The sequence below is a fragment of the Piliocolobus tephrosceles genome, chromosome 14 (assembly GCF_002776525.5).
Source record: "Piliocolobus tephrosceles isolate RC106 chromosome 14, ASM277652v3, whole genome shotgun sequence".
Taxonomy (NCBI): domain Eukaryota; kingdom Metazoa; phylum Chordata; class Mammalia; order Primates; family Cercopithecidae; genus Piliocolobus; species Piliocolobus tephrosceles.
Genome location: NC_045447.1, coordinates 11,216,978 through 11,230,782, shown reverse-complemented (window position 1 = coordinate 11,230,782; position 13,805 = coordinate 11,216,978). Strand labels below are relative to the sequence as shown.

Genomic DNA, 13,805 nt, shown 5'->3' with positions numbered 1-13,805 from the left:
GGTTCCATCTGGGAGTTATAGGAGACGGTGACAAATCATCAGGCATTGGATTTTCATAAGGAGCACACAACCTAGATCCCTCGCATATGCATTTCACAATAGGGTTCATGCTTCTGCGAGAATCTAATGCTGCTGCTGATCTCACAGGAGGCAGAGCTCAGGTGGTAATATAAGCAATGGGGAGTGGCTGCAAATATAGATGAAGCTTTGCTCACCCACAACTCACCTCTGGCTGTGTAGCCCAGTTCCTAAGAGGCTATGGACCAATACCAGGGGTTGGTCTGTTATAAAGAGTACAATTCAGGAAGAACCAAATGGAAGAGATGCACAGGTCATGGTGTGAGGGTGGTGGCACGGAGCTTCCATACCTTCTCCAGTTTTATCCATATTTTCAGTACTGCAATATGTTCCCCAACATGGAAACTCCCTAAGCCCCATGATTTAGGGGTTTGTACAGAGATTTCATCAGGTAGTCATGATTTTTTTTTTTTTTTGAGATGGAGTTTTGTTCTAGTCACCCAGGCTGGAGTGCAATGGTGCGACCTTGGCTCACTGCAACCTCCGCCTCCTGGGTTCAAATGATTCTCCTGGCCGGGCGCGGTGGCTCACGCCTGTAATCCCAGCACTTTGGGAGGCTGAGACGGGCGGATCACGAGGTCAGGAGATCGAGACCATCCTGGCTAACACAGTGAAACCCTGTCTCTACTAAAAATACAAAAAAAATTAGCTGGGCGTAGGTGGCGGGCGCCTGTAGTCCCAGCTACTTCGGAGGCTGAGGCAGGAGATTGGTGTGAACCCGGGAGGCGGAGCTTGCAGTGAGCCGAGATGGCGCCACCGCACTCCAGCCTGAGTGACTGAGCAAGACTCTGTCTCAGAAAAAAAAAAAAAAAAAAAAAGTGATTCTCCTGCCTCAGCCTCCCAAGTAGCCAGGATTACAGGCACCCACCCCTGCATCCAGATACTTTTTATATTTTCAGTAGAGACAGGGTTTCACCATGTTGGCCAGGCTGATCTCAAACTCCTGACCTCAGGTGATCTGCCCACCTCAGCCTCCCAAAATGCTGGGATTACAGGCATGAGCCACCACACCTGGCCAGGTAGGCATGATTAATTAAATCATTGGCCATGGATGACTGGCTCAATCTTCAAACCTTCTCTCATCCTGGAGGTTGGGGTATGGGGCTGAAAGTTCCAAGTTTCTAATCAAGGTTTAGTCTTTCTGGCAGCCACCCCCAATCCTGCAGATATCTAGGAACCCCCTGAGAGTCCCCTCCTTAGAACAAAAGATGCTCCTGTCACCCTTATCACTCAGGAGCTCTGTGCTAGGAACCAGCAACAAAGACCAAATACGTATTCCCATTATACCACACCCCTAAAGCAGTTAATTCCATTTTTCAGACTCTCTAATTGCTAGAAAGGTCTTTTTATTGAACATAATTCACTTGTCTACAGTATTTTCTTTTTCTTTTTTTTTTTTTTGAGACAGGGTCTCCCTCCATCACCCAGGCTGGAGTGCAGTAGTGCAATGATGGCTCAATGAAGCCTTGACCTCCATGGCTCAGGTGATCCTCCAACCTCAGCCTCCTGTGCAGCTGGGCCTACAGGCACAGGCCACCAAGTCTGGCTAATTTTTGTATTTTTTGTTTTTTTTTTTGTTTTGTTTTGTTTTGAGACAGAGTCTCGCTCTGTCACCCAGGCTGGAGTGCAGTGGTATGATCTCTGCTCACTGCAAGCTCTGCCTTCCGGGTTCACGCCATTCTCCTGCCTCAGCCTCCCGAGTAGCTGGGACTACAGGCGCCTGCCACCATGCCTAGCTAATTTTTTTGTATTTTTAGTAGAGATGGGGTTTCACTGTGTTAGCCAGGATGCTCTTGATCTCCTGACCTTGTGATCCACCCCCCTGGGCCTTCCAAAGTGCTGGGATTACAGGCGTGAGCCACCGCGCCTGGCCAGTTTTTTATATTTTTTGTAGAGATAGGGTTTCGCCATGTTGCCCAGGCTGGTCTTAAACTCCTGGGCTCAAGTGATTGACCCGCCTCAGCCTCCAAAAGTTTTGGGATTTCAGGTGTGAGCCACTTGAGCCCAGGCTATATTTTCTTTTTTTTTTTTTCTTCTTTAACACAAGGACAATTTTAATCCTACATTTTCCTGTAGTATAATAACATCCATTGCTGGCTATCTGTGAACTAAAACTGCATTTGCTAAGAACTGTGAACATATTAAACTTTACATGAAGTCACATGTGTTGATATAGGCACATAGACATCTTCTAGCACCAACAGAATACATACATAACACATACCGAATTATCTTGATGGATAAATTTGCTTCACCAGGTAATTCTGTTTAGTAAAATTCAGTTAATGCAGAATCTCATTTTTAAAATTTACGTCTTTATTACACATTTTTTATTTTAAAAAAGTCATTCAAGATTGTAATTTGCATGGCAATAAACAATGGCTTCATGGATTCTAAGCTTCTTAAAGCTGTCTATAGCAATTTAAAACGTAAGTCTTCTTTTCAATTTGCAGCACCTGACTTACAGTTTAAATTCATCTAATGTACTCATTAAAACTGTTCAGTTTCTCTTGTGAGAAAGACATGTTTCAATTGCTATTTCCCAAGCTATCTGTTGAGTGTGGGTGTATATTGTTTTTATTTGGTTAGTAGAATTACTCACACAATTTATAGCCAGAACAAGAACCTCTAGGCTCTCTGAATGACCTTCCACTCAAAATAGTGATGGTAATAAATGTCTAAAATGTATCTGGGGTCTGCCCCAACTTGATATCACCAAACATGTTTCCAAGTTTTTATTTTTTGTTTTTTGGTTTGTTTTTTTTTTGTTTGTTTGTTTTTTGAGACAGAGTCTTGCTCTTGTTGCCCAGGCTGGAGTGCAATGGCACAATCTCGGCTCATTGCAACCTCTGCCATCTGGGTTAAAGTGAGTTTCCTGTCTTAGCCTCCCAAATAGCTGGGATTACAGGCACTGCCACCATGCCCAGCTAACTTTTGTATTTTTAGTAGAGATGGGGTTCCACCATGTTGGCCAAGCTGGTCTCAAACTCCTGCCGTCAGGTGATCCACCCACCTTGGCCTCCCAAAGTGCCAGGATTACAGGCATGAGCCACCATGCCCAGCCTGCTTCCAAGTTTTCTTAGAAAAGATGGTTTTTAACTATACGCATAATACTCTACCACATGATGCACCATCACTTCTTTATTTCCCAGTTGTTCATTTCTATCATTTTGTACTTGTAATTTTTTATACTATAAATAATATTGTAATGAACACCTTCATCCATAAGTTTTATGCGAGACAGGTTATTTCTTTAGAATAATATCAAAGAAGTGGCTTACTGGTTCACACAGTACATTTGGTTTTGAGGATTTTAATATAATTTACCAAAGAATCTCCAGAGTAGCTCAAAAAAAGTCCTACCGACAGTATGTTATTGTGCCCACAGAGTCAGCTTGCTAACAATGAAGCAAATACAGCCACAAATGTATTAGAGTCTCACCCATCTCAAGACTATCACATCAAAGAAGCAAGAAGATATATTACTGGTGAGGAAGCCAAATTCAAATTCTTTAAAAAAAGAATCACTCAACTTTATATCTGTAAAATAGTCAACAGAAATGATTCCCACAAAAAGTCTACAAGGCTTTTCCAAAAATAAAGGTAAAAAGAGAGAAGGAGAAAAGTCAGGCCAGGCCTGTAATCCTAGCACTTTGGGAGGCCGAGGCGGGCGGATCACGGGGTCAGGAGATTGAGACCATCCTGGCTAATATGATGAAACCCTGCCTCTACTAAGAATGCAAAAAAGTTAGCTGGGCATGGTGGCGGGCGTCTGTAGTCCCAGCTACTTGGGAGACTGATGCAGGAGAATGGCGTGAACCCAGGAGGCAGAGCTTGCAGTGAGCCGAGATCGCGCCACTGCACTCCAGCCTGGATGACAGTGTGAGACTCCTTCTCAAAAAATAAAAGAAAAAAAAAAGAAAGAAAAGTCAGTCCCAAATGACCAAAATTTTTTATTTGACTAAATTCTATTCCATGCATAAGTGTGACAGTGTCCCGTGTTTATCTGACTTTGGCAATAAAAAAACAAGCAGCCTTGTACAGAACAGTGAAAATGCCAAGGACCAGGGTAGTCTGCAATTTTACTGTAGAACATGTATCTTTTTTTGTTTTTTTTTGAGACAGTGTTTCACTTTTGTCACCCAGGATGGAGTGCAATGGTGCAATCTCGGCTCCCTGCAACCTCCTCCTCCCAGGTTCAAGCGATTCTCCTGCCTCAGCCTCCTGAGTTGCTGGGATTACAGGTGCCAACTACCACACCCGGCTAATTTTTTTGTTTTTGTTTTTGTTTTTTTTCAGATGGAGTCTCGCTGTGTCCCCCAGGCTGGAGTGCAGTGGCACAATCTCTGCTCACTGCAAACTCTGCCTCCTGGGTTCACGCCATTCTCCTGCCTCAGCCTCCCAAGTAACTGGGACTACAGGCACCAGCCACCACACCTGGCTAATTTTTTGTATTTTTAGTAGAGACCGGTTTTCACTGTAGCCAGGATGATCTCAATCTCCTGACCTTGTGATCTGCCCGCCTCGACCTCCCAAAGTGCTGGGATTATAGGTGTGAGCCACCACGCTCTGCCAATTTTTTTGTATTTGTGGTAGAGATGGGGTTTCACCATATTGGCTGGGCTGGTATTGAACACCTGACCTCAGGTGATCCACCCGCCTCGGCTTCCCAAAGTGCTGGGATTACAGGCATGAGCCATCATGCCTGGCCATATATACATTTTTTTAAAGGCCTATCTCCTTTGGCCATATCAAAATTAAGCTCAGGTCATTAAAAACAGACAAATTTTCGAAGCCATTTCTTTACTTCTGCAGTATCTTTGATGCTGTCATCATCTACCTCTGGCCAGTTTTCCTGAATAGCATCAATTACATCATCTGTAAAGTCTCCCTGAATGATAATTTCTTCCTTTTCTGTTACTGAGGCACCGCAGAATTTTTGAGCAAAAAATCTTTGTGCTTTTTTAAGATCAATTTCAAAAGTTAGAGACCACACATTCATGTTACATGTTTCTTCTCTGCTTTGGGAATTTTGGCTGTGTAACCTCTTCTGGTATGGCCTTCTTTTCTTTGTTTTATTTGACCCTTTTCATCTCTCTTGTATTTTCTTCTCCTCTTCTGCCCCTGCTGTTCCTTGACCCTCATTCATTCCAGCTTCTTATGTGGGTGCATTTTCTTTTTTGTTTTGTTTTTTGAGACATAGTCTCACTCTTGCCCAGACTGGAGCACAGTGGTGGGATCTCGGCTCACTGCAACCTCCACCTCCCAGGTTCAAGTAATTCTCCTGCCTCGGCCTCCTGAGTAGCTGGGACTATAGGCATGCGCCACCATGGTTGGCTAATTTTTGTATCATTAGTAGAGACGGGGTTTCACCATGTTGACCAGGCTGGTCTTGAACTCCTGATCTCAAGTGATCTGTCCACCTCGGCCTCCCAAAGTGCTGGGATTACAGGCGGGAGCCATCACGCCTGGCCCTGTTTGGGTGAATTTTCTACAGTAAGTTTTGCAAATTCATTTGGAAAATTCTTCTCTAACCATTGTCTACATTTAGCAACATTAGGCATATACTTACAGTGGCCTATTGGTAATGAACAGACTCCACAATAAAGGACTCACAGTGGGTAATCAGCCTTAACTTGGCACTGTTCCTTAGGTCTCTCTGCACTTGGCCCCATTGGATTCAGAAATGTCTGCAGCCATTTCACAAACCCAGGTGGTTCCCTCCGCTATTGCCAGTTGAAGCGACTCATGGAACTATCGTCTGTATTTTCCACTCAGCGTTTCTATTTATGTTCTCCATAGCCCCAGAGTGGAAGTCTGAGCCCTCTTCAGTGTGACATCTGTTGTTTTCCTCCTAAGACACAGGATCACTTCCATCATTGTCATCCTTATTGCTGTTCTTTGGACACATATGAGGTTGTTAATGAACATTTTGGACTGAAGTGCTCAGAACTGAACACAGGGCTCTGGGCACGCTCAACACAGTGACAGAGTAGAGCAGGCTCATCGCCTTCCTTGCTGTAGACACTCTACCTCTTTTTATGGACCCTGTTGACTCATGAATCTACAATATGCTACTTGGCCCACCCCCCATCTTTTTCACATGTGCTGGTGTTTAGCTGTGGAGCAGCACTATGATATAATGAAGACTATTTTGGAGTCAAACAAACCTGGGTTCAAACCTCAGCTCTACCACTCTCTAGTTTACAATTCAGTGTCTCTGTGCCTCAATTTCCTAATGGGTAAAAAGGGAGGGGAATCCTTCCTTATACCACCTGACCTTGTCCTTGAGTAACTTGTATTTTGTATCTAAGTGTAGGATCTCACATTGTCTACATTGAATTTAATCTCATTAGTGTGTCTCATAATTCCTAATTGTCAAGATTTTTTGGTAACATCTTGATTCTGTCACCTGTCCTGTTAGCTAACCCACTGAGCAGCTTTATTTTACCTTCAGATGTGCTTGTCTTGCCATCTGTGTGCTTATTCAGATTATTAATTAAAATGAGTGTGACCCCTGGGTGATCACTGGGGACCTCCCTTACAGCTCACTTGTGTGTATCAATTAGTAGATGGTGCAGCAGAGGGGACAATCTTTCAGCTTTTTACAAATCTATCTTCCTTAGCATGGGGAGGACTCTCTTATACACTGTTGGAGGATATGTAAATTAGTACAATCTTTTGGGAAGGCAATTAGCAATAATTAAAAATGTGTATACCACTTGGGAAGACCTTCTATTGCTAGGACGTATATTGTAGCATTATTTAAAATAGGAAAAAAATGGGAAACAACATCAGTTTCTTTCAGTAGAGGAATTATTATGTAAACTATGGTCCATTTACACAATGAAATGGTTAGTAGCTATTAGAATAAAGTAGACACATATGTACTACCGCAAAAAAAAAAAAAGTGTTTAAGATACAGTGTTAGACATAAAGGCAAGTTCCAGAATGACTTGTTTAATATCATGTCATTTTTCTTAAAAACAAAAAATGGTAAATATGCTTGTCAAGACGCGAGAAAATTTCTAAAAAGACACATAAGAATATAATAGTAATCATTTCTGGAGAATGGAAATGGGAGCTCAGGATGGAAACTGGAGGACCTTAACTTTCCACTCAATGCCCTCATATACTGTTTACATATTTTACAAGTCTATATTCATTCAACTGAAGTGTTGAATTTTTTAAAAGAAGAATCTATGTAGTTGTTAAAAAGAACAAAACAGATCTATATGTACTGACACAGAAATATTCTGAAGATATTTTCTTTAGCGGAGAAAAATTTTTCAGTGTAGTATCTATACTACTGTCCCATTTATGAAAACAAATTATGCATATGTGTATATAGGCTTATGTATGTGTACACATTTTTGTATGTATATATGTGTGTGAATGTGTGATATGTGTGTATGTATGTATAAAGTAAACACATCTTTGTAAATGCATAAAAAGATCCGGGATTATTCAGACCGATCTGGTAGCACGGTTGTTACAGGGAAAAGAAGTAGGCTGGGTCATGGAGGATGGGGGAAAGAAAAAGATTTTAAGTTTTGTGTGGTTTCACGTTTTTCTAATCAGCTTATATTCATGCTTACATTTGTAATTTTTTAAAAAGTTTTAGTTTGTTTTTTAAAAGAATCCATCTTCCCTACTGCTATGTTATCTCAGCAGTTTAACCTAGGAACTGAAGTAAAATCAGCGTAACTTCTTTCATTCATGTATTGAACTCACTCTGGAATAGATTCTATGAAAAATCAAAGGAATTATTTCAAAACTGTGGATACCGTTTGTATTCTGAGTGTCTGTATTTTGTGGATTCCCTGCTTAAAGTCAAGTATTTGAGAACATTCAAATAAAATCAGGGTGTCATATATGGATTTTGATTACATTCTCCTCAAAATATCCTGGCCAGATTCAGTCTTCCTCCATCACATCCCACAAGTATAAGCAGGAGGTAGGGGAAGATAATGAAGGCAATGAGAAGCTTTGGTGGGCTTTGGATCTGATTTGCAGAAATTATTCAGGACTCTTGGGTCTCTATGGGCATGTACAGGCATGAATTCAGCATGGAGCAACTTGAGTTCATTTCTCTCCACTGTAGCCTTTCACAAATGTTTACCTAAAGGTCATAAAAGAAGCATGAGTGTTTGCAGTGTTAAACTTCAGTTGTCTGGAAAATGTACTCATCAGCTTATTTTCTCCTAACTTTCTAGTTGATGTCAAATAAATAATGTGTTCCTGTTTCATTGTCAACTTAAACTGCTATAGACAGAGCTTCTGTATCTCCAAGATCTTTTGTAAAATAGGTGACACTTAAATTAGTTAGGATTTATTGTAGGTTAAAACCACAATTAGGTACTACTTCACCCACTCCAGAAATGCAAGGACTAAAAAGCTAAAAGTTCGGTCAGAGAATGTGGAACAACTAGAGCTCTCATATATCTTGCTAATGGGAGTTTCAATTAGCGTGTGTATATCCTCTTTGGAAAATTTTTTGGCAGTATCTACTGAAACTAAACACACGCATCGTCTGTGTCCCCGGATGTATACCCAACAGAAATGAGTGCTTGTATCCACCAAAAGACAGACACAGTAATGGTCATAGTGGCTTTATTCTTTTTTTTTTTTTTTTTTTTTTGAGACAGAGTGTTGCTCTGTCACCCAGGCTGGAGTGCAGTGGTGTGATCTTGGCTCACTGCAACCTCTGTCTCCCGGGTTCCAGTGATTCTCGTGCCTCAGCCTCCCAAGTAGCTGGAACTACAGGCATGCGCCACCATACCCGGCTAATTTTTTGTATTTTTTGTATAGACAGGGTTTAGCTCTGTTGGCCAGACTGGTCTCAAACTCCTGACCTCAGATGATCCACCCACCTCGGCCTCCCAAAGTGCTGGGATTACAGGCGTGAGCCACTGAGCCCGGCCGGTGGCTTTATTATTAATAGCCAAAAACCAGAAACAATTCAAATGTCCATCAGTAGAAGAATTAATGCATAAATTGTGGTATTCATCCGGTGGACTACTACATGGCCGTGAGAAAGAGCGAACCACTGCCACACCAGTGACACGGGCGAATGTCGCAGACCAAATGACAAAGGATAAAAAGCCTGACTCGAATACACAACGTATGCTTTCATTTCCGTAACGCTCAAGAGCAGGTAATCCACCATGATGGAAGTTAGGACAGGGGTTCTCTTTTGGCATGGGCTTGAGTAATGACTGGGGAAATGAACAAGGAAGCCTTCTGGAATACTGAAAATATTTTCTGTATTGATCTAGGTAATGGTTATGAGGATGTATAAATGTAAAAAAAAAAATATTCGGCTGTACACTTCTTTGTGCACTTTACTGTCCACTAGTTCTACACATCATCAGAACCTGGAGCTTGTGTTCAGAGTTCTTCTTCAGGGTCCTGGGAAAAGCAGGATTTTTTTGTTGTTTTTTTGTTGCCTAGTCGCCATTGCTTTTGTCAGTTCCTGCATGTATTTTTGTCTTTACACCACATCAAATGTGGTTTTAGCAAGGGATGGGAAGTGTCTTGCTCTGTGAGACTCACAACATTTTTGGAGTTGGGTTATTTCCCCTGTGTTTTGGTTAAGTATTCAGTGAAGAGGAAAGTTAAATAGGTAACTTTTATTTTAATGTATTTTCATTTTTAATTTAATTTAATTTTTTTTTTTTTTTTTTTTTTTTTTTTTTTAAGAAACAGGATCTTGTTCTGTTGCCCAGGCTGGAGTGCAGTATCACTATCATAGCTCACTGCAGCCTCAGCCTTCTGGGTTCAAGTGATCCTCCCACCTCAGCCTTCCAAGTAGCTGGGACTACAGGCACACACCACCATACCTGGCTACTTTTTATTTTTTTGTAAAGACAGGATCTAACTGTGTTACCCAGGCTAGTCTTGAGCTCCTGGCCTCAAGTGATCCTCCGAACTCGGCCTCTCAAAATGCTGGGATTATAGGCATGAGCTACTATGCCCAGCCCAGTGAATTTTCGTCATTAAAGAAAACTCCTCACATTGACAGTTGGTACTCAGCATGCCACTGCCTCTGGAGTCCCATCTCTCCCTCTGAGATGCTGAGCGGCGCCTTGCACCTCCCTGTGGTGTTCCATTCTGCACTTGGCAGTGTTCTGATCTCTGGGAGGCAGACAGATGCAAGTGCTTTGGAAGCCTAGAGTTTGTAGGTCATTTTCCATGCTGTTGAATCCCTTTGGAAATCTGGTAAAACCCATAGACCCCTTTTCAGAAAACATGAAATTAAATACATAGAATTATGAAGGAAAACAGTTGTATTGGAATAATTATCAACAGGATTTTTGAAACCTAATTTATGATACAGTAATATATATGATTTTAAAATACATTAAGTAGGCTGGATGTGGTGGCTTATGCCTATAATCCCAGCACTTTGGGAGGCTGAGGTGTACAGATGACTTGAGGTCAGAAATTCGAGACCAGCCTGGCCAACATGACGAAACCCCGTCTCTACTAAAAATACAAAAATTAGTCAGGTGTGGCCGGGCGCAGTGACTCACGCCTGTAATCCCAGCACTTTGGGAGGCCAAGGCGGGCGGATCATGAGGTCAGGAGATCAAGATCATCCTGGCTAATACAGTGAAACCCCATCTCTACTAAAAATACAAAAAATTAGCTGGGCGTGGTGGTGGGCACCTGTAGTCCCAGCTACTTGGGAGGCTGAGGCAGGAGAATGACGTGAACCCAGGAGGCAGAGCTTGCAGTGAGCCGAGATCAGCCTGGATCACAGAGCAAGACTCTGTCTCAAAAAAAAAAAAAAAAAAAAAAATTAGCTGGTATGGTGACACACATCTGTAATCCTGTCTACTCAGGAGGCTGAGGTAGTAGAATTGCTTGAACCTCGGAAGCAGTGGTTTCAGTGAGCCGAGATCACACCACTGCACTCCAGCCTAGGCAACAAAGCAAGACTCCGTCTCAGTAAAAAATAAATACCTTAATTAATTAAAATACATTACATAATAAATCTAGCAGCAGGCCTCATAAATACTATAATTTTGAAGAGTGAAGAGTGTAAACAGTATTTTGAGATAATCTGCAATCACTATAATGAATTTTCAAAATATCTTTGATTTTTTTTTTTGTCAGCATGGTTACCAGGACTGTCCATTCTATAGTTTTTTTGCATGTATTCATAACTGAATGAAACATTAAATTTTAGTTAGAAGTTAGGGAAAATAAAGTTATATTTGTTTTGCCCCATCCAAGTTTATACCCCCCTTTCTGTGCTGGATTCTTTTAGAACTGGCATAGAACATTGTTTCTCAAAGTTCAGTTTTCCTCAGAACCACTTGTAAAACAGACACTGGTGCCCCATTCATAGAGATCTTAAGGAAGAAGTTTACAGTGGGCCCAAGAGTGCACATTTTAACAAATTTGAGAAGCACAGAACTAAGATCTGTTGCTGCTACCTAAAAGAAACTTCTCTGTGCCATCCACGCATCTCTTGGAGGCCCCAGAGGTCTAAATGTCCTGATGACAGCTTAAGAGTTTACTCTCTAGGTGAGAGAGAAAGACGTTCATGACAGTGTCGCTTTTAGTAGAACAAAGAAAAATAACTGATAGGCAACTGATCAAGCACAATAATGTGCAATTATGTGGTAAATACATGGAATTGTTATGATATAAATACATATTTATTAATAATCATAGTGGGAAAATGTGATACCAAATAGGATGCGTAAGTATGATCTTTATATATGCAAATGAAAATTGTGAAACAATACATGAAAATGTTAATTTGAAAATACAGGTGATTTTTGTTTAATCTTTGCTTTCTAATAAGGCTAACAAGGTTTTTTTTTAATGTATCAAGGAAATAAAAGTTTTTTAAAAATCCAAAAAATAAAAAAAGTTTTTAAAAAAGAGTTTACTCTCTAGGCTCTGCTCTAGCTTTCTAGGATCCGAGGCCGTGGGACCATGATACCAACCACTGTGGAGTCTGGCTGAGGCCAACTTCCTTGGCTGGACTCCCCCTGTGTCTGGTCAGCTGATGCCTGAGGCTGGCTGGTGGGTCATGCCATCGCTGCATGCCCTGCAGTGGCATAGTGGAAAGACCTGAAGACTGCCGGTAGTTCATGGTTATAAAGTAAATAACTGTTGATACTGAATTATGCAAAAATCCTACAAGGAACAAAGTCCAATGATATGCTTTCACCAAAAGGTCAAAACTAAGAGGTGATGTCTTGAATGGGTGATCAAAATTAGCATCACCACTGAGGAACAGATGGGTATTTTGAAATATCATAAGCTGAGGACAAACCTCACTTACGTGGTATTCCAGCCAAGTCTGCCTACCCTGAATCTCACTGGGGAAACATCAGACAAACCCAGAATGAGGAGGGGAGATGCTGCATTCTTCAAAAATGTCAATGTCAGACACAAAGGAGGGAACTATAGACACTGGGGCCTATGGGGCTGGAAGGTAAGGATTGAAAAATTACCTATTGGGTGTTATGCTGATTACCTGGGTGACAAAATTATCTGTTGACCAAACCACTGCAACACACAATTTGCCCATGTACCAAGCCTGCACATGCACCCCCTCCAACCTAAAATACAAATTGGAAAGAAAAAAAAACTAGAGACAGCTAAAAAAAATGTCAGTGTCATAAAGACAAAGAGTCTGTGGAAATGTTGCAGATGAAGGGAGTCTAAAGAAACACAATGAAATGATCCTGTACTGAAGAGAGAAAATGCTTAAAATGACATTATTGACTCAATTGACAACATTGGAATACAGATGGTATCAATGTTAAACTTAGAAAAGTTGATAAAGCTCTACTGTGGTTATGTAAGAACATAGCCCTACTCTTGCGAAATACACACTGAAGTATTTAGGGATGAAGGCTATTATTTTACATCTGAATCTTAAGTGGTTCAGAGAAAAAATTGTATATGTGTGTATGTTTGTATGTGGGGGGTGGTGTGAACAAATGAGCCAGTAGGGTAAAACATTAACTGTAGACAAATCTGGTAAGTAAAAGGTAAACATGCTTTTTTATACTGCTCTTATTCTTTCAGCTTTTATATAAATTTAAAATTATTTCCAAATAAAAATGTATATGTATGTAGCACTAGCTAGTTTTTTTAAATTCCAGAAAATCTGATAAAAGCAAAATAATACTAAAATTTTCACCTACATTTTTACTCCTTAATAGGCTTAAAAGGCAGGACATAAAAAAGGACACAGAAGACGACGTAATGGTTAAGATAATAAAAGAAAAAAGAAGAAACCTCTGGAATTGAAACTGGTTTCAGTTCCAGCTCCACTAGTTATTATCTCTGTAACCTTGGGCAACATGTTTAAACTCTCTCAGTCTCAATTTCCTCATCTGAAAGTAGGGGGATAAAATAGAATCTATCTCATAAAGTTGATGGATGGTTCTGGAGATAATGCATATAAAATACTTAGCCTAATACTTGGCATTTAGCACTCTCAACGCATGTCAGTATTTCCAGAGCAATGACAAGGACAGAAAACTTCCCATTTCATTTTGTAAGGTAACGTAACCCTGAAAGCATGACAGAAACACAAATAGAAAGGAAGCCTATAGATCTATCACACAAACAAATACGATACATAAATCATTTGTTAATGTCAAGCAGTCTATTAAAAGAATAATATACCATGACCTAGTAGGGTGCATTCCAGAAATTAAGAACTTTTCAATGCCAGAAGAGCTATTACTATA

At 40.8% G+C, this 13,805-nt stretch overlaps 1 protein-coding gene and 1 pseudogene across 3 annotated transcripts in view; one reads left to right on the top strand and one right to left on the bottom strand.

Annotated features, from left to right (window-relative positions):
* The window catches only part of GARNL3 (GTPase activating Rap/RanGAP domain like 3), a 136,680-nt gene that overhangs the window by 32,692 nt on the left and 90,183 nt on the right, over positions 1 to 13,805 (top strand). The gene's annotated exons all lie outside the window — the stretch shown is intronic.
* On the bottom strand, positions 650 to 5,778 carry LOC111545800 (annotated as a pseudogene).